The 22,148-nt window shown below is 36.2% G+C and overlaps 1 protein-coding gene across 1 annotated transcript in view; it reads right to left on the bottom strand.

Moving 5' to 3' along the window:
• SGK1 (serum/glucocorticoid regulated kinase 1) overlaps positions 1-22,148 on the bottom strand; it is a 142,460-nt gene that overhangs the window by 13,426 nt on the left and 106,886 nt on the right. The window lies entirely within an intron of this gene.

The following is a 22,148-nucleotide window of genomic DNA, read 5'->3' as shown; positions in this document are numbered from 1 at the left end:
CACATATGTTTATCTATCTATCTATCTACCTATCTATCTATCTATCTATCTATCATCTGTCTATTTATCTGACAGAGAGGGAGAGGGAGGGAGAAACAGACAGACAGAAAAGACACCTCTCAGCTGCTCAAAGTTTACCCTCTGAAGACTTTCCCATGTGGCGGCTTGGGCTCAAACTAGGATCCTCACACATAATAATAACATGTGCACTCTACCAGGTGAGTTACCTGCCAGTCCCTAAGAATCACCTCAGCAGTCCTGGAAATAGCACACTCAGTACTATGGGTGGTGGTGCTATAGTGTTTATCTTCTCCCTCATCTAAAAAAAATAAATAAATAAAAAATAAAAAATAAAGAAAAGGGAAAGAAAAAGAGAGAGGAAGGGAGAGGGAGGGAGAAGGAGAAAGAGAGAGAGAGAGAGAAAAGAAAGACGAAAGAAAGAAAAAGAAAGGAAGGAAGGAAGGAAGGAAGGAAGAAAGAAAGAAAGAAAGAAAGAAAGGAAGGAAGAAAGAAAGGGAAAAGGCATTGGGCCTTAGGGTGCTAGGGGGCTGCTCAGTGATATCAAACATGAGCAAGGTCTGGAGTTTATTCTTACATCTTTTTAAAACTATATTAAAACTGCAGAATCTTTGTCTGTCTAGTTTTAGATTTTAGAGAACATGTTTTAAACTTTACCCATTGAGTATGATGTTAGCCATAGATGTCATATATATCTCCTTTATTATTTTGAAGAATTTCTCTTCTATTCTAGAATTTTTTAAAATAATTTTTATTAAAAAAATAATAATTTTTATATTTATTTTCCCTTTTTGTTGCCTTTGTTGTTTTAGTTACTATTGTTGTTGTTATTGATGTCGTTGTTGTTAGGACAGAGAGAAATGGAGACAGGAGGGGAAGAAGAGAGGGGGAGAGAAAGATAAGACACCTGCAGACCTGCTTCACCTCCTGTGAAGCGACTCCCCTGCAGGTGGGAAGGCGGGGAGCTGTACTTGGGCTTTGTGCCATGTGCACTTAATCCGCTGCGTTACCATCCGACTCCCTATTCCAGATTTTTAAAAAAATATTTATTTATTCCCTTTTGTTTCCCTTCTTGTATTCCAGATTTTTAAGAGTATAAATAATGTGTGTTGGCTCTTGTCAAGTGCTTTTTCAACATTAATTGATATAATCATTTATTTATTTTTAATTTTTCTTTTTGTTAATGTGGTGCATTGCATTGATTGGTTTTTGGATGTTTTACAACCCCTGTTTTCTTTATTTATATTTATTTATTTTTATTCCCTTTTGTTAACCTTTTTTATTGTTGTAGTTATTATTGATATCATAGTTGTTAGATAGGACAGAGAGAAGTGGAGAAAGGAGGAGAAGACAGAGAGGGGGAAAGAAAGATAGACACTGCAGACCTGCTTCACCCCTTGTTCATAGGTGCCTGGTGGTGGTGCACCTGGTTGAGTGCACATGTTAACAGTGTGCAAGGCACTGAGTTTGAGCACCCAGTCCCCATCTGCAGGGAAAAAGCTTCACAGGTGGTGAAACAGTGTTGCAGGTGTCTGTCTGTCTTCCTCTCAATCACCCCCTTCCTTATCGATTTCTGGCTGTCTTTATCAAATAAATAAAGATGATAACAATGGCTTTAGTAGAAGTATTTGCATGCAGCAAAGGCAAATTGACATTCAGAGTGTTTCTTCCTGTGAGAAGAAAATACTAGCCTTTCCAGAGAGATATGATGTAATCATCCTGCCATGAGGTAGCCATTTAATCATCCTTGGCTGACGTCAGAGCAGAAGCTCTAGGCTGTTCTCTGCTGATGACGACTGGTCACTCAACAGTTGCCATATCCAGGCAGTTGTCTTGTTGAAGAGATTTTTACGTTACTGAGTCACCTCACATGTTCTAGTCTAACCACTGTGACTACTTTATTCATGAACACATTTAGGAGTTGACTATTGTCCACCTAACAGGCCAGCCTACCCACTTGATTATTAAACTTATCTGCTGAATATATTTCCCCATGGTATATATTCAGACAGGGTACAGGTATCTTCATTTTCTTTTTATAGTTCAGAGAAGTTTATTTATTTATTTACTTATTTATTTTTATTTTTTATTTTTTTATTTATTTTCCCTTTTGTTGCCCTTATTGTCTTTTCATTGTTGTTGTAGTTATTATTGTTGTTGTTATTGGTGTTGTCGTTGTTAGATAGGACAGAGAGAAATGGAGTGAGAAGGTGAAGACAGAGAGGGGGAGAGAAAGACAGACACCTGCAGACCTGCTTCACTGCCTGTGAATTGACTCCCCTGCAGGTGGAGAGCCGGGGGCCCGAACCAGGATCGTTATGCCAGTCCTTGCACTTTGCACTATGTGCGCTTAACCCGCTGTGCTACTGCCGAACTCCCAACTTATTTATTTTTTACCAGAGCATTGCTCAGCTCTGGTTTATTGTGGTGTGGGGGATTGAACCTGGGACTTTGGAGCCTCAGGCATGAGAGTGGAGAAGTTTATTCACATACCTCTTAATCAGATTTTCTTTTCATTAAATTTCTTTTTTAAATTTTTTTAAATTATGTCATGCTTTACCACTTTTGAAGCTTTCTTCCTGCAGGTGGGGACTTAAGTCTTGAACCAAAGTACTTTTGCACAGTAACATGTGCATTCAACTGGTGTGCTATCCCCCAGCCTGGTCATTAAATTTCTTTTTGTGCCCATTCTACTTCCAATAATCTGATCCTTTGTCCAAACCATTGGTCACAACACATAAACTAACATGAAGTTACATGTTTAGCTAATTCATCTTCTAAGCAACATGGACCGTGAGTGTACTGCTCTTAAGTTTTACCCAATGAGAAGATTTCACTCTATCATAACAATACCCCAGAAAGGGACTCAGTACTGCACTTGTCTACTTTGTGATTATATATGCATATATGTACACGTAAATATGCACAGTAGTATCATTACTTGAGTGGTGTCTTCCATAATATAAGGGTGTAATACACAAGTTTAATCTCACGTACATATAAAGAAATAGTAGTCCACTAATTTCATTAAATAATTAAATATTTGGATTTTTCTCTCTTGAGGATTCTACATCTTCATTTGCTGCTTTCTTAGCACATAACAGATTGAAGAATACATTTCACTTAAATTCCTTAGCTAGCTTTAATATCAGATTCTGTTGTTTTCCTTATGTTCCAAATTCCCTGTTGTTAATAATTCATTATGTTTTTAATAACTATATGAAAATTGGGATGTATTCTGTAATTTTACTGAACAAAAAATTCAAAGGTCAGTATAATGCCACTAACTACATGATCATTCATTTGATACACTTGAAAATATTGATTAACTTCATGAAAATTCTAGTTTTATCACCATCTGATTTTTGTGGACATTTCAGAGGGTCACCTAAAACACATTTTAGTGTATGTATTAGCATCACAACTCACCAATGTAAAGTTGTTAAACATCTCAAGTGCCAGGGTATGGAAGATTAGTTTTTCTACTTAAGTGTTGGGACTATGTGTAAGCCTGATAGAGCTTAGGGAGAACCACCCCCCCCCCCACCCACCCCCCGTCCTTGGATGGAGGTCTGAGAAGATAACCTCTTGGTAAGTCTCTCTCAACCGAGGTGAGCATAAGGGAGGAAACTCAGACTTGGTTCTTTCCTTCTTGACTCTCAGGCCCACAGAAACCCCAATACTTCCCTCCATTAACTGCAGGCCACATGGTCACAGATTCACTTATTCAAAGTCACCTTCTGATCACAGAACACACCGTATCACACACTTCATCACACACCTCAGACCCCAGACAAGACAAATTCCAAACTATATGGCCTTTTGATATCCATCTTCTCTCTGTCTCACCCTACGGGTTTAACCCCTATGCTTCTCTCAAATAACTTTGGATAATTAAGTTGCTTGCGTCATGGAGAATTACTGTCTTGTATCTCATCAATTCCTGTTGTACCAGCCCCCTACCTTAGGGGCATGCTGACTGTTAAGAAACCTGTAATTTCTGACACATTTCAGTAATATTCCCTTTGTTTGTTTTTCTATTTAACTCATGTTCACCTTGCTAATAAACGAGTTCTGAGTTAACATGCTGAGGAGCTCCCTGGTGTCTTTTACTTTGTGTCACCCCTGTCATGAGCGAGAAAGAACCAGTCCGTTACCTTTCCCCTGGAGATCACCCCAACCAGAGAGACACGAAAGTTGTTAAACATCTCAAGTACCAGGGTATGGAAGATTAGTTTTTCTACTTAAGAAACGCTGAAAAAAATGTCATATTGGGAGATGTCCAGTATGACTCTAGAATTGGTTACCCCTGGTACTACAAGAGATATGAAAGGAACTTTATTTTCTGTGTAACTTATCTGGAAATTTTATAGCTTAATTCCGATTCTGAATATTAGTAACCCTAATGGTCTCATTGTTGCTTGCGACAAGTTCCTTGGTAAAGGTTTTGGTATTTAATACACAAGTTTATATTTTTCTAGTACTATAACCTATGAAAGGAACTGCATTATGGTGTGCAAACTTCCCCACTTCCTAATAAGTACCTTGCACAAAATTGATGTTCAGTAATATTAGATGTATTTGATGATAAACTATCTCTTTTGGGCTAATCTTAATGTTTCTTGTTTATATTTATTTTTCAGCTTTAAAAGCCTAAGATGAAAATTCAGTGTCTCCACCTATAGACATCTAATCTTTGACAAAGATGTCCAGACTATTAAATGGGGAAAGGGGAGTCTCTTTAACAAATGCTGTTGGAAAAAATGGGCTGAAACTTGCAGAAGAATGAAACTGAACCACTTTATTTCATCAAACACAAAAGTAAAATTCCAAGTGGATCAAGGACTTGGATGTTAGACCAGAAACTATCAGATACTTAGAGGAAAATATTGGTAGAACTCTTTTCTGCATAAATTTTAAAGACATCTTCAATGAAATGAGTCCATTTGAAAAGAAGACTAAGGCAAGTATAAACCTCTGGGACTACATCAAATTAAAAAGCTTCTTCACAGCAGAAGAAACCACTACCCACACCAAGAGACCCCTCACAGAATGGGAGAAGATCTTTACATGCCATACATCAGACAAGAGTTTAATAACCAAAATATATAAAGATCTTGCCAAATTCAACAACAAGAAAACATATGACCCCATCCAAAAATGGGGAGAGGACATGGACAGAATATTCACCAAAGAAGAGATCCAAAAGGCCGCAAAACACATGAAAAAATGTTCCAAGTCTCTGATTGTCAGAGAAATGCAAATAAAGACAACAATGAGATACCTCTTCACTTCTATGAGAATGTCATACATCAGAAAAGGTAACAGCAATAAATGCTGGGGATGTTGTGGGGTCAAAGGAACCCTTCTGAACTGCTGATGGGAATATAAATTGGTCTAACCTCTGTGGAGAGCAGTCTGGAGAATTCTCAGAAGGCTAAAAATGAACCTACCCTATGATCCTGTAGTTCCTTTCCTGAGGATGTATCCTAAGCAACCAAACACACCCATCCCAAAAGATTTGTGTATACTTATGTTCATAGCAGCACAATTTGTAATAGCCAAAACCTGGAAGCAATCCAGGTGTCCAACAACAGATGAGTGGCTGAGCAAGTTGTGGTATATATACACAATGGAATACTACTCAGTTATTAAAAATAGTGACTTCACTGTTTCCAACCCATCTTGAATGGAGCTTGAAGAAATCATGTAAAGTGAAATAAGTCAGAAACAGAAGGATGAATATGGGATGATCTCACTCTTAGGCAGAAGTTGAAAAACAAGATCAGAAGAGTAAACACAAGTAGAACCTGGACTGAAGTTGGTGTACTGCACCAAAGTAAAAGACTCTGAGGTGGGTGGGGGTAGAATACAGGTCCAAGAAGTATGACAGAGTGATGGTTGTATTGTGTTGAAAACTGAGAAATGTTATGCATGTAGAAACTATTATATTTACTGTCGACGGTAAAACATTAATCCCCCAATAAAGAAATTTAAAAAAAAAGAAAAGAAAATTCAGTGTCTCAATCCTTTGCTCATGTGACACATTTCAGTAGAGGATGTATATTCTAATTAACTAATGGAAGTAAATTCATTTTTATCATTCTTATACCTTGGATTTTATAGACAGCAAACTTCCATGGTCAATCTTCATAGCCTAAGAGGATATGGTCAGGAGATACTTTTGGTGGAACTGTTTCTGAGTAGTGCTAATAGACTCTTTTAAACAAATATTATTATATTACAAAAAGACTATTTGACAAGAGTTACACATGTAACTACTTGTGTTATTTTTCTCTGTGTTAGCTTATAACTTGCTTCATAGTCATTACTTCACAAAAGATATAAATAAAATTAAAAAAAGACTAATACCTTTGTGTTTTTCATTGGTTTGCTATATTATAGGGTTCTAGGAGTATAATTTCATATCTTTATACATGCATGTGTTATATAACTCACTTTTTCACTCACACTTAAAGTTCTTGTGCCATCATGCCAACTGGAAGTCCCCACCTAGCTTCCACATTTCACCTTATCTTCCTGCTGATAATCACCAGTGCCTATGAGTTTGTATACCTATGCAAGAAAATTACAGAGAAGAGATTGCGCAGAAGGGAGCAACAGACAGGAATCTCAAGTCCTGTTTCACTTTCTTTTCTTTTATATAGCGTATTGTGGACGTGTAATGTCATTAAATGATTTCTAGGTCCAATTTTTTTTTAAAGATTTTATTTATTTATTAATGAGAAAGACAGGAGAGAGAGAAAGAACCAGACATCACTCTGGTACATGTGCTGTCAGGGACTGAACTCAGGACCTCATGCTGGAGAGTTTAGTGCCTTAGCCACTGCACCACCTCCCGGACCATGCTAGGTCCAATTTTTCATTTAGAAAGAGATGGTGAAAAATAGAGTGAGGAGAGGGATAGAGAAAGTGAGATACCCCATACTTTTCACCATCACTGGAGCTTTCCCTGTGCCACCCCTTGTGTTCCTATATGGTGTAGGGCTGAAACCCAGAGTGTCATGCTTGAAAAATTGCGTAGTCTTTAGAATAAGCTGTCTCCTGGCCTTAATTTATCAGCTTCTAATTTTGTTTTTACTTTTTATTAGTGATTTGATATTGATTTACAAAATTATAAGGGATGACATTTTAATAGGTGTGTAATTCCATACAGTTCCCACCACCAGAGTTCTGTGTTCCATCTCCTCCATTGGAAACTTCCCTATTGTTTATCCCTCTGGAAGTATGGATTAAACTTCTTTTTGGGATGCAGAAAGTGGGAATTCTGACCTTTGTAACTGCTTCTTCACTGTATATGGGCATTGGTAGGTTGATCCATATCCCCCAGAATCCCTCAATTTCTAAACTAAATAAATGTGTTCACTTAAAAAAGTCACTGCAATGCTGTTTGTTCATACATTTTTATGCTTTAAATTTCATTGTATTCTATACTTATTTACAACTAATATCTATTCCAGAGAGACAAGTCTGAGACTACCAATCAGTGTCTATAGGGCTTATATTTCATAATTTATAAAATATGCCTGACACTCTGAAGCCTTAGAGCAGAATCATACATCATCTTGGTAGACCTATTTGAAATTCATTCTTCAAATCATGTTGTTTGCTTCTCTATATACCATCACGACATCGAATTTGGCAACCTCAGTCCAATAAACCCTGAATTTAATTTTATTCTCTCTCTTTGCTATAATGTAAATGCCATATTAGTATTATCCACAAACTGATCTTATAAACATTGTTGATGACTAGTCTTCTGATGTTCTCTTTTTAACTTGAAGACAAAGCTCAAAGGTAAAAAAAATTAGCCCCAAATTTAAGCCTTTTCTTTTTCTCTTGTCACTTCCTATTCTTTTTCTATAAAACTTGTATATTCTTCTAGATTGTAGGTTTCTATAAAGTTGACAGGGACCTTGTAAGATTCCTGGAGACAAATTTTCATTTCCTTTGTCTTTCCTTAAAACAGTTTCAAAGAAAAAGAAACCAGTTTCAAAGGATTTGTAATGTTACATATGCTATAACATGTGTCTGTGCATATTTCACAGATATACAAATATAAAATTCTTTTAACAAATTATGCTATATTACAAAAGGACTATTTGACAAGAGTTACACATGTAGCTACTTGTGCTATTTTTTAATTGAAATTTACTTTTATTGCATAACAGAGAGTGGGATTTATTATTTTTGAGGTTGGGGTTTATTAACTCAGATCACAACCCTTTTTCTTTTCTTTTTTTAAAATTTATTTTATTAGGCTGAGGGTATGGATCAATGTCCATGTCCAGCAGAGAAGCAATTACAGAAGCCAGACCTCCCACCCTCTGCACTTCATGAAAATCTTTGGTCCATACTTCCAGAGGGATAAAGAATAGGGAAACTTCTAACAGAAGGGACAGATTACAGAATTCTGGCACTGGGAACTGTATGGAATTGTACTATTTGTGTTATTTTAATGTGTGCTAGTATATAAATTGTTTCATAAGCATCACTTCACAAAAGATGTAAGTGAAATTTGAAAAAAAACAAACTAAAATGAATTTTGTCCTTTTTATTGGTTTGGTTAATATGACATTAATATATATAATAATATGTAGCATTGATATAATATAATAGTAACATATGTTACTGATATATCAATATAAGAACATATACTGTTCATATGACATTAATAAAACAAAATTACATTTAAAACACTTCACTTGTCTCTTTTCCTATTACTCTCTTCCCTCCCAATTTTTCTGTCTCTATCCTATGTAAATATCCCTGTCCCAGTAGGGGAAGAGAGAGACAGGCTGGGAGTATGGATCGACCTGCCAATTACAGAAGAGAAGCAATTACAGAAGCCAGACCTTCCACTTTCTACATCGAATGATGAACTTGGGTCCTGTGCTAAAAATAAATGTATATGGGCCCTGGGTCAAGTGGATGGAGTAGACAGTTAATTTTATTCATAGATTTTCTTCAAGTTTGGGAGCTACCCTCTGCCTTGACCCAAATATTTAGCCCTGTTCTCATCTTTGGCACCAGCTTCCCAGACAGCAGTTTTGTCCACCTCCACGTTAGCTATCAAACTCAAGCAAAAACTACAACAGTCATATGCCCCTCAGAACATACCTGAAATAGACTTGCTCGCTTTTTTTCCATCCTAAGAGGCCTATTCTCATCTGCTTTATTCCTACGTGTTGGTTCCTGTTCATTAATCATTTTGTCCTGATTTACATCTTACTGCCTTTCAGGCACCTAGTTGCAGATGCTGTCATGCATTCTCACTTCCCTGGCGAGATGACCTAACCAGCGTGTCTCACGTCTTCTGAGCTCTACCCCATTAGGGAAAGATAGGAACAGGCTTGGGGTATGGATCCACCTGCCAATGTCCAATCCAGCTGAGAAACAAGTTAGTTCTCCCACTTTCTAAACCTCAAAAAGAAGTTTGCTCTATACTCTCAGCAGGGGAGAAATGATAAGGGGAAGATGACCAGGGGACTCTGAACTCCAACTCCATCAGGATCCAGATGGAAGAGGAAAAAGGGAAAGACATTCTAACTAGTAATAAGTGTAGGTGTGACTAAGAAAGGAAGAGAAGATGGGGCCACGGGATAAAATGGGCAAATATATACAAATATAGACAGATAGTTGTAGAAATAATAGTCAACCCATATCTGCAATCCTGGGAGAACTACTGTAGCTTCCAGAATGGACGAAATGGGGATACAGAACTCTGGTGGTGGGAATGGTGAGGAAATATACCCTGTTATCTTATTATTTTGTAAATCAGTATTAAATCACTAATATAATTTTTAAAAATGTTATGTAGTTGCATCACTGCAGATTCATTTCTAAAAGTAATCCAATTAATTCTGCACAGACATACTACTCACCTGAGTGTTATTGCTTTCACATGTAGGGAGGAATGGTTCATAGCTGGCATATTAATTGTTCTTTTTTTTTTTCTGTTTTAAAGTTTGATACTATTACATATATGAAAGTTGAGGATTTTAAAATATTTTATTCATTTACTTATATTTTTTAGAGAGATGCAGAGAGAGAAAGACACAGTGAGAAACACCAGAGCACTGCTCAGCTCTGGCTTATGGTGATGCGGGGGATTGAACCTGGGACTTTAGAGCCTCAGGGATGGGAGTTTCTTTGCATAACCATTATGCTATCTACCCCCGCCTGAAAGCTGAGGATTTTATTTGAACAGTAACACCCACCTCATTTTATGGTAGTCATAAATTGAGGTTATCAGTTTTTCACTGAAATCATTTCTCTTTCAAAGGTTAGTTTTACCTTTGTCAATTAGCATAAACTGTTTTTAGGTCATGTTCAAATATTCTTACAAAAGTTTTTTTTTAATAATTTAATAATGGTTTACAGCATTATAAGATTACAAGGGTTTAGTGTTTTTTTTTTTTTTTTTTACCAGAGCACTGCTCAGTTCTGGTTTATGGTGGTGCAGGGGATTGAACCTGGGACTTGTAGTCTCAGGCATGAAAGTCTCTTTACATAACCATTATGCTATCTACCCCCTCCCTACAATAGTTTTTTTAAAGACTATTTCTTCTGTAAATCCTAAAGCCAAACACTGTAGCATTGCTAAGGACAAATTGGTAAATAAAAAACAGTATTCTCCTTTAAACACCCACAGTTCAGAGCATTTCTTGTAAATGTGAACAGAAGTATCTGTCCATCAGGTGCTTAAGTACTTACTATGCACTCTTTTGATTAATCTTTATAATAACAAGACTACACACAAACATTAGTCACATGACATTACATAAGTAGTAACTGTAAAACCAAAGTCCAAATCACTTTTTACAACAACTTTGTTTTTAACCAACAAATTAATCCCTCCTTCTGTCCTAAATTACTCTCTTTCACATATCTGTAGGCCACAATAAACATTTTTAACTAGGATATACACTATTTTATCCATACTTAAACTATGTGTGCTGATTTCATCTTCCTGAAATTTCAAGGGTGAAAACTATGGTTTTCTTCTCCACAGAGCCTAGCAGAGCACTGAGGAGGAAAGGGGATACAGTATCTCTCTCACTAAGATATTTTGCTCTGCCTAGTCCCTCCCTCTTGATAATAACTCCATTATCAATTTCATCTTCACTCTTCTTTCTTCAAAATACTTGAGTCTACATGCAAGAATTTTTTTCACTGCACACTCTGCTCTTACCTTTTTGATACAGTAGAAAGAGAACTGGAGGGGGTAGCCATGAGATCTGACTTCAACTCTGTCTTAGCACTTATGAATCAATGTTTAGCTCTAGGCAAAGCCCTCGACTTCAAATATCCTTAACATTAACACCCATTTTGTTTACTGTACAGAATGATTGGAAAAAATCAGATGAGATTATGCATGGACAAACAATCTGAAAACTCAAGTGTGTCATGTAATTTTATACCTACAAGGTCAGTGCAGCTTAACTATTAATATAAAATGTTCCTCTTGGAGCCAAAAATTTTAATCAGTGGAAAGAATTGATTGCCACACATTTCTGAAGAGTGAGGCTCAGGGTCCCTTAGAACTGTACTACTCAACCAAGTGTATTCCAATGATCTCAACCATTCTGACTTTATTTTTTTTTTACCCCCAAAATCCTTTACATTTTTTTTTCTTTATTGTCAAGTTGTACCTTCATATAAGAAGTTTCAAAGTAAGAAGGAATCTTAGAGTTGATTTATTTCAATCAATCACGTTGCAAATGAACTTGCTGAGATTCCCTGGTCTAATACTACTCTTATTCCTAGTTTAGTTGATTTACAGACTTTCATCTGAATATGTTCCTTCCATACCCTTTCTTCCAGCTTTTTCTATTCTTAATCTCTCTGTGCTGCACCTTCCTCTCTCTGTGGGTCACTGCAATCTTGGGATCACCTGTTTTCATTAATAGCCAGTGTCTTGCTTTCCTTACTATGAATACATTTATTTTTTTTAAATATTTATTTACTTATTTACTTGTTTGTTTTACTAGAGCACTGCTCAGCTCTGGTTTACAGTGCTGTGGGGGATTGAACCTACAAAAAAACTTTAAAGTTGTAAAAGAATTGATCTTCAATTTATATAAGTATTTACAATTGACCACATAAGAAAATATTAAAAGAACAAGCAACAAAGACTTTTTTCATTATGCCTATGATAGGTTTATAACTTCTGAAATCAGTATATGCTATGTCCTAAGATATTGTTTTAAGTACTCTGTATAATGTATTATAAGAAAATGTCCTCAGGAAAAAAAAAAAAGCTTTTAAAGGATGTTAAAGGATGACTATGTTTGGTATGTTTAGGACACAGTGATAAACCCAAAAAAGCTGGGGCAGTGGTGCAGTGGCTGAATACAGGGTTTGCATGCACAAGGTCCCTGTACTATTCTATGTACTACATATGCTAGAGTGATGTTCTGCTTCTCTTCCTCTTTAATCAATAAATACATTTTTAAAATTCACATTAGGATATTTTAATGCTAGCTGCAACTAAAATCTGCTAAATTTTAAAAGCATGATGCCATACAGTATGATGTAAACTAATAAAAATGAGAAAGGATTCATTCAGATACAAGAAAAGCATTTGCCAAAGTTATGATTAAAGTTCTGCTTAATCTATTTTTCCTGGTCTTACTCTATTAGTGAGAAAATTTTCTGGTGCCATTCTAGATAATGAGAAAATGTCCTTCGAAACTAAAATTTCAACAATCTTAAAAATAACATAAGTGATTTTAATAAAATAAACACAAAGAAACGGGCTGCAAAAAACATTTTAAGAGTCCTGAGGGAGAAAAAAATCACCATTGTAAAATTCTCTTGGTTTAGTCTTGAGTGAAGTAGCAGAAATCATAAGTAATTTTAGTGAGAATAAAAGAAAGAGAAAATTGTGAGTTCAACAAAGGGAGAAACAGATTTTGCTTTAACTGGAACTTCTGAAAACTAAATTCATAATTTGTACACGTGAAGGGAGAGAGAGAGAAAGAGAGAGAGACATTTTCTGTACTAAGCTAAACTGATTTCTATAGTCATGCATTCACACACTTTTGAGCAGGACATCTGTGAAGCCTGAAGTTGACTAACTATTGCTGTCAAACACATAACTCAAATGCTAGATAAGCATGACTCTATCTTTAAACAGAGAATTTTGAAACCACATTTTGTTACATATTGAAATAAGTAATTTGCCCTTGGACTTTGAAACCTCTGAACCCTTGCAGATGGTTAAAAGTCATGTAAAACTATGTGGTTTTGCTTTATTATAGGCCCTTGAGGAAGGCAATGTTTTACTAAATGAGTAGACAATATCTAAGGTTCTCTCTGACTTAACAGCTTTATGTCTAGCCATATGTCTATTTTCAGTAAACTTATCTTTTTTTATGTCTGGGGGCCCAGAAAATGGAATGTAGTGAATAATGAAATTTGTGGTTCAAGGAGGAAGAAAAAGAAAAAAAAAAAACAGCTCTAGTAAAGGTAAAACAGTAACAGTGGCAATCACTACAAAAGTGCTTTGTCTTTTTTTTTCCCCATGTAGGGTAGGGTATTTATGTTTGGGTTTGTATGGTAGACATAATTCATTCTGCTATTGTTTTTTTTTTTTTATAAATCAGAGAACTGATCAGATCTGGCTTATGCTGGTATGGGGAATTGAACCTAGGACCTTGGAGCTTCAGGCATAAGAGTCTCTGTACAACCATTATGCTGTTACCTCACCTTCATTTCTCTCTCTCTCCCTCACTCTCTCTTTTTAATTTTTTAATTTTATTTATTTCCTTTTGTTACCCTTGTTGATTTATTGTTGTAGTTCTCATTGTTGTTGATGTCGTTGTTGGACAGGACAGAAAGAAATGGAGAGAGGAGGGGAAGACGGGGGGGGGGGGTGACACCTGCAGACCTGCTTCACCGCCTGTGAAGCGACTCCCCTGCAGATGGGGAGCCAGGGACTCTAACCGGGATCCTTACGTGGGTCCTTGCACTTTGTACCAAGTGCACTTAACCTGCTGTGCCACCGCCAGACTCCCATCTCTCTCTTTTTAACCAGAACACTGCTCAGTTCTGGCTTATGGTGGTGTGGGGGACTGAAGCTGGGACTTGATAGGCATGAAAGTCTCTTGGCATAACCATTATGTAATACCCCCATCCAGCCCCACCTTCATTCTCTAAGAGAAGATCACTATGAACTATATCCTAGACACAGTTTTAAGAATCTTTAAACACTTTATATTTAACCCACAGAAAACTATGCATAACATCTCACATGTGCACATGAAAGAAATAGCAGCATAAAGGGGTAAAAGCATTTGTTCAAAGTCACACAGATACTAGGCAGTAATAAGGCATGCAGCACACTCAGGTGGTCTTACTCCAAGAGTTTCTAGCACTAAGCACAGCAGACTGTAAATGGTGGATCATATTCCTGGCCAAATGGCTATCAGGTCTTCTCTGCTATGAGTCTGGTTGACTGAAAGAACTTTGATTCAGGAAACCTAAGGCTGATTGTAATGTGTGCGCTCAACTGAGTGTGCCACCATCTGACCCCTAGAAATTTTCCAATGTAAATCTATTATGTTTAGATTTTATCATTTTTTTCTTTGCTGTGAGATATTTTCATATTCTGAAGGGTTGAACAAACTGTGTTTTCTTTTTTCTAAATAAAAAAAAAATTACTTATTATTGAATAAAAACAGAAAGAAATTGAGAGGGGAGAGGGAAAGGGACTGAGAGACACCTGCAACCCTGCTTCACCACTTGTGAAGCTTCCCCCCTTGCAGGTGCAGACCAGGGGCTTGAACCCAGGTCCTTGAGCATTATAATGTGTGCGATTAACCAGGCACGCCACTGCCTGGTCCCCAAACAGTGCTTTACATATATAACATAAGAGTGAAATTTTACTTTTAAGAAAATTACCTAAAAATTATGTTTTGTTTTATTAATTTGTTTTAGACAGAAAGAAGTTGAGGAGGGGAGATAGTTAGAGAGTGACATCTGCAGCACTGCTTCACAGCTCAGTGAAGGTAGGAGTGGCAGGGGGCTTGAACCTGTACTATTGTGCACTGTAATGTGTGCACTCAACCCATATGTGTCACCACCCAGTCCTAAATTCAGGTTTTCTCTACTCTTTAAAAGTTATATAAGGAAGTCTTCTTCCTCTTTATATTAATCACATGGCATATTTTTCTTTTTCTTCTTTCTTTCCTTTTTAAAAATATTTATTTATTCCCTTTTGCTGCCCTTGTTTTATTGCTGTAGTTATTATTGATACCGTTGTTGTTGGATAGGACAGAGAGATATGGAGAAAGAAGTGGAAGACAGAGAGGGGGAGAGAAAGATAGACGCCTGCATACATGCAGGTGGGGAACGGGGGGCTCGAACCCCATCCTTGCGCTTTGTGCCACGTGCGCTTAACCCGTTGCACTTCCACCCGACTCCCTCCTTTTCTTTTCTTTTTCCTTTTCTCTCCTCTCCTCTCCTCTTCTTTTCTTTTTTTATCTTTACCAGAGCACTGCTCAGCTCTGACTTATGGTGGTACAGAGGATTGAACCTGGGACTTTGGAGCCTCAGGCACGAGTGTCTCTTTGCATAACCGTTATGCTATCTACTCTTCGCCCATGACGTATTTTTATGTTATATGAAATACTGAACCATTTCTGTGCTTGTGTATTTTCAAACAATGAATGATTTCATTTTTTACAGCTGGCACATAAACTATTATAGATCCTGAGTAAATGTGAATACACAACTTTATAGGATTTTCTATATTTCTAGAAATTTGAACTGAACTTTGAAGTGTGACACATCATTAAAAACATAATGGAAAAATGCATAATCCTGAAAATGCCAGGAAAAATTCCCCCTTGGGAAAAAATCTGCACAATAATGATGTTTGCTCTTTACTTTTTGCTTGAAATAAATCTAGACATTTTGAAAATCCCAAGGGTTACACTGCCTTTTCTTGTTAAAAGGAGATTTAAAGTAAGAGCCCTTGAGAAGATCAGAAGTTACATTTTTCTACTTGGCATAGTAAGAGCCCCTTACTAAAGAAACAATAAGGCTAAGGGGATCATTAGAGGGTCATTTGCAGCATCTTCAAGCATTGGTTTATGAAAGAAATTCTGTCACATGAACTCTAAGGGTTCAGAGTCTAGCCCTTGGTATTGAAAGGAAACCCCCCACACACAAAAACAACAGCAACAACAAAAAACCTAAACAAGACATTTCTAATTTTGTGCAAGGAAATCATAGGTTTATCTTATTTCATTCACATATATTTAGGCTACATATCTACTGGCTCTCATTCTACTGAGAGAATGAGAACAAAATGTTCTTTATGATGTGCTGTTGCTTTATCCGGGCTGGCTTCACGGGCAGGTAACAGACGACCCGGGACTCATGGCTGGGTTGTACGCAGTATCTCTTTATTCGTGCAGGACGCAGCGCAATCTATACAAAGCTAAGCTAAACTAAACTAACTAACAATGCTGTCTTTATATATACTTGCCAAGTAGGGTGTAAACAGGATGTGATGTAGAGAGGGTGGAGAGAAAAGTGACTGGTGAATATCAGGGTGTGACAAGGAGAGGATCAGGGTGTGACAAGGAGAGGGGGCGGAGCAGGTGAGAATTTTACCTCTAAACCACTAATGCCCTGGAGGGAGTGTGGTGCTTGTTAATAGTGTTATGTAAATAGAATGAAGTGGTTATGTAAATAGAATAGTGTTAAGCAGGGGGGATTAAACTAATGAAACAGAAGGGGTTTTTAGAAGCATACCAACAATGTGCATTGAGTCTTAACTGGTATAGTGTTTGCTACCTGGAATAACTGTAGGGATATAATTAGATCATTATAAATGATGAGAGTACAAATGGGTTTCTTAGGCAAGTCTTAGGTTTTGTGCTATCTTTTTCCTTGAGAGAAATGAGGCAGAATTTTGAATAAAAGAGGCTTCATTTTTTTTGAAAACATAAACATAAATATATATATGTGTGTGTATACACACACACACACACACACATATATATATTCTGAAACATTCCCATTTCCCTTATTGGATGGGTTTATAAATAATTAGCAAACTTGGTATCTGTAGCAATCAAGTAGAAAATATCATTTTCATGTAAACTACACTATGGAACCAAGTAATCAATCTTAGTAATATGATCAGCACACATCCAAAGGAGGGAAAAGTCTGTATAACTAACTAATGGTGGAGTGAAAAGAACTCTAAAACACCTGGTTTAATAAAAACAAAACAAAAACACGAGTTTCAGCAGTTTAGAAACATTCACTAATACCATTAAAAATGAGATCTAAGTTCTTTATCAAAATGATGAGAGAGGAATTCTTCACAGGACTCTGTATCTATGCCTGCAAGTTCCATTTGCAGCCACAAATGTTAAATCTTCTATGCCCCTTATTTAACATGTTCTGTTGATGGGCATGTAGAAGGCCTTGAGGAGACCTTTTGTTCTAATCCTACAGAAAGCAAGATGAGGTAACGTCTTGATGTCCAACTATTTTCAGTGATCTCTGAAGAGATCATTTTCTCATCTTTGTTACTTTTCAGAGACCACAGATTTTAGTCACTACAAAAATGTGTGTGAATTGTTACATCTTGTGTTCAGAGTACTGATAAAAGCTAAGACCACAGCTCATAGCATTATAAAACAAGCTTCTTGAGGGCACCCTAAAGTTGGACTTTAAGAGATAATATAATACAGTGCAAACAACAGTCAAATATCATAATGTAATAACTAATTAAAAACACTTAGAACTTGGCTTCAACAAGATGGAATTCTGTTGAACTGAATGTACATTTTCATAGTGGTGAAATTAACCCTGTTATAGTCGAAAAGAGCCTTCAGTGCTTTTGTTGACATATCTGTACCTTACTTAGTAAGAATAAAAAGACCACAAAGTAAAAAGGCACATAGAATTCAAAAGACAACATATTTAAATGAATTAAAGTTGCTAAATAAAGAACAAGGATGTGAACAGAAGTACCGAAATTCCAATATTGGGAGTTAGATTTCCTGTCTCAGTGTTATTAACATTGACCTTAATAAAGTACTAATAAATTAAGCATTTTATTTGTTTTCTGAAATGATGTGAACTTATTTTTCTAAACAATATGCTAAATAAACTTTATATTTATAATATAAAAAAAACACAATAAGGCTAGGCCACTTAAATGTCTGATTTCCTCTAAACACAGAATGTTATCAGAATTGCCAATACTAGTTAGTACTGGGAAATAAACACATTCTGAAAGTGTGGGGAAATACATCCTACCTTGAATTCTAATTTAAGAAGATGTTACGAGCCACTGAAGGATCAACCATTGAAACAAAACAAAGGTGTGTAAAAGTAAACAACTCGGGTTTCAAAGACTAAAAAACAAAGACAATAGGAAGGAACCTAAATTTATGCTGCCTGTTTGTTGTCAGTACAAGTGTTGAGAATGTTCAGAGTGTTAAGAACAACAAAAAAAGTGCTGGCATTGCGATTGTGGGTAATTAATTTTTATCTTTTTTACTACTGCTTATGATGAACATATACTGCTCATAGAATATTAAGAAATCTTTGAAAACTTATTTTTGTTCTAGTCTTCTCCTCTGTTAATCACACAGAAATAGTGGACATAAAAATCTAGCATTCTCGTGGGATTGCAGTGAGTTATGTTTTAATAATTCCTTACTGCAAAACAAAACAAACAAAAGACATTGAAAGTTAACTCCTCAGAAGCACAAAACTACACTTGTATACACGACATCCTAAAGGTTCAGTCCCAGGCACTACCATATGTCACAGCTGACCAATGTTCTAGTATCTCTCTCTCTCCCCTCAGAAAAAATAAATACAAAAAATCTTAAACTTAGCTTCTATTTCTATCAAGATATTCAGGTAAGTTACCGATAATATTCAATGTCATAGAAATTGTGCATCAAAAGACCACCTTAGATTAAATAAGCAAATTACTATCTAATGGAAATATTGCATTCACTTGAATATTTTTCCCATAGGAAATATGGAACCATACTCTCAAAGCAATTTCTGGAATTGGTAAAACTTATAATAATGAAATCCATAATATGACTAGAATATTGCTTTTGTAAATATCAATTATAAGTGCACATACTTCATGCTTCATAAGTATTGACATGAAATTTCTTTAGCTTGTGTTTGCTCCTAACAGAATTTAAGACATTGAGAAAAAAAATTTATTTAGTGTGCCAATATGCTGAGGAAGAAAAAGCAGGCCACAGTGTAGAAATCACAAGAGGAATGATTATATACCCCAAAGCCTAACTCTAAGAAAACTGAGAGTAGAATATTTTATTTTATAAACCTGAGGAATATACATCTTAGACTGCAGTTTAGACACACAACAGTCAAATTGTTAAAAATCAACAATTAAGGATAGAGAAATAACAATCATTTTGCAAAAAAACAAAACAAACAAAAAACTTTGATGCCTGAATCACTGAATGCACCAGGTTCAATCCTCAGCATCATTACAAACCAGAACAGAGCAGTGTTATAGACAATAAAATGAAGTAAAATAAAAAAGCAACCTCTGAGTGAATTCTTTGTTTGTTTGTGTTTTCGTGTTTTTGTTTTATTTGTTTGTTTTTACCAGAACACTGCTCAGTTCTGACTTATGGTGGTGCTGGGGATTGAATCTCTGAACTCAAGAGCCTCAGGCTTGAAAGGCTTTTGCATAACCTTTATGCTATCTCCCCAATCCCCTCTGAGTCAATTCAAAGAAAATGTACAAGCAACCCCACAGAAGTCAAGAAATGAAGGGCAGTTTCACAAAGAGGAGGAAAGAAAAGAAAACAAGGGGTTGAACAGTGGGGCACCTGGTAGAGTATATGTCACAGTGCTCAAGGACTGGGGTTCAAGCTCCCTGTCCCTACCTGCAGGGGGAATGCTTCACAAATGGTGAAGCAGTGCTGTAGGTATCTGTTTCTTCCTGTCTGTCTGTCTGTCTTTCTCTCTATTCATTTTTCTTTTCTCTCTCACTTTCTGTCTCTATCCAATAAAGAAATAAAAATTAAACAAAGGAAAACAGTATCAAGATGATACAGTTACATGTCACTGAGTCAACAATGACATTAAGTGTAAGTGGATTAAGCATATTAAATAAAGAATAGAGACTGCAAAAAGGGATTACAAAGAAACCTAACTATTGATATATGAGAAGCACTCCAAGACACAGAGACATTAAACATAAATAAACAGCACAGATAAATACCATGTGAAGAGTAGGAATAAGAGAGTGACTTTGCTATACTCATGCTAGAAAAAAATAGACTTCAGATGAGATAAGAATTAATTAAAGATAAGAAGGGTCATGAAGTCATCATGATAGCGGATCTTATTATCTCTGTCAGTGATTGGTCACCCCCACCTGCAGATTTACTGGATATAGACCCAATTTTAGAAACTGACAAATGGCAAGACTGTTCATTGGACGAGTTGCTGTAAAAAAAAAACCCATATCTTTTTAACTTCACCAATGAAAAAATAACCATAATAAAATCTTTTTAATAAATAGATGAAAAATATCTTTATTATTACAACCCAATATATTCTGCATTGGTTTTCTTTGTTTAACATAATTTCTCCAGCTCTAAAAGTATCTGGACACCAGTTATTAAACCTATCTTGTATAGAGTCCCATGCTCCCATTTACAGAATTCAAGAATCATTTGTTTTTAATTATGTTTTGTTCTCTATAGCTTCTTAAAGGCATATGTGCTATAGATCTAAAAGCAGTACTAGCCTTTGAATGGCTTATTTTGTTGTAGTACTGAAGGATGACAATGATGGCATAAATAGGCCAATTAATTTTTCTGTTTCATCATTTTTTTTCAAAAGTTGTAAAATAAAGATAGAAAAAAAATCTGACAGGTAAAATTGATAAGTTTAGATCATAAGTCTGGTCTTTGAAAAAAAAAAATCGGAGAGTTTTTCATTCCCCTCGCCAACCCTTCCTGCTTCTGGTAATAGGCATATTCTTTGGTTCTCTTTCATAAAGAAAAGATTAAAGCACAGATTTAGTTCAAGCTGCTTCTCACAGGAGAGCTTCTTCTTCCTGGGATGTGTGATACAGAACTGGGCGAGTAAGCTCTTCATTCTGATCCAAGCCTTGCTATTTTCTGGTTGTAAGCTTTGAATTTGTCAACTAATCTCTTAGAGTTTTTGATCTCATCTCTCTCATGGGGATAGTGAGAGACCTCTTATTTCATTGGGTTGCTGCAAGCACTAACATCGATTTTTACGAACCGTTTTGTGAAGTTGTGGGAAGGGGCCTAATACAAATATTGGTCATCATTACTAGTTTTCCATTTAATTAGCTCCTATTTAATTAGAAGAGGTGAGGGGGGGTGTATAATGGTTATGCAAAAAGACTCATGCCTGAGGCTCTCAAATCCCAGGTTCAATCCCCCACACCACTATAAACCAGAGCTGAGCAGTGCTCTGGTAAAAAAAAAGAAGAGGTGAAAGTTGTTGTATCACTCTTTTAATTATTTAAATTTAAAAAAATATTTATTTATTTTCCCTTGTCATTATTGTTGTTGTAGTTATTATTGTTGTTGTAGTTATTATTGTTGTTATTGATATTGTTGTTGTTGGATAGGACAGAGAGAAATGGAGATAGGAGAGGAAGACAGAGAGGGGGAGAGAAAGACAGACACCTGCAGACCTGCTTCACTGCTTGTGAAGCGACTTCCCTGCAGGTGGGGAGCCAGGACTCGAACCAGGATCTTTATGCCGGTCCTTGCACATTGCACCATGTGCGCTTAACCCGCTGCACTACCGCCCGACTCCCCATTCTTTTAATTATGCTCAGCTCCTCTTATGTAATCTTCCTTTCTCATTTTCAGTGTCTTTACTTCATGCAATCAGACCTTATGGCTCAAGTTCATAAAAAAAAAAAAAGAAAAGAAAAGAAAAAGAATACAAAGATGCTTTTCTACTTATCCTGCCCTTTGAGTGAAAAATTCAGTTATGTAATTGGAAGTACATATATATTTTACCTCAGAAATGGGTCCTCCTCTGATAGTTTTCTTTCTATCTATATATCTGTCTGTCTGTCTGTCTAT

The sequence above is a fragment of the Erinaceus europaeus genome, chromosome 4 (assembly GCF_950295315.1).
Source record: "Erinaceus europaeus chromosome 4, mEriEur2.1, whole genome shotgun sequence".
NCBI classification, from domain to species: Eukaryota; Metazoa; Chordata; class Mammalia; order Eulipotyphla; family Erinaceidae; genus Erinaceus; species Erinaceus europaeus.
Note: the sequence above shows the minus strand (reverse complement) of the source record. Positions and strands in the feature narration are given on the sequence as shown.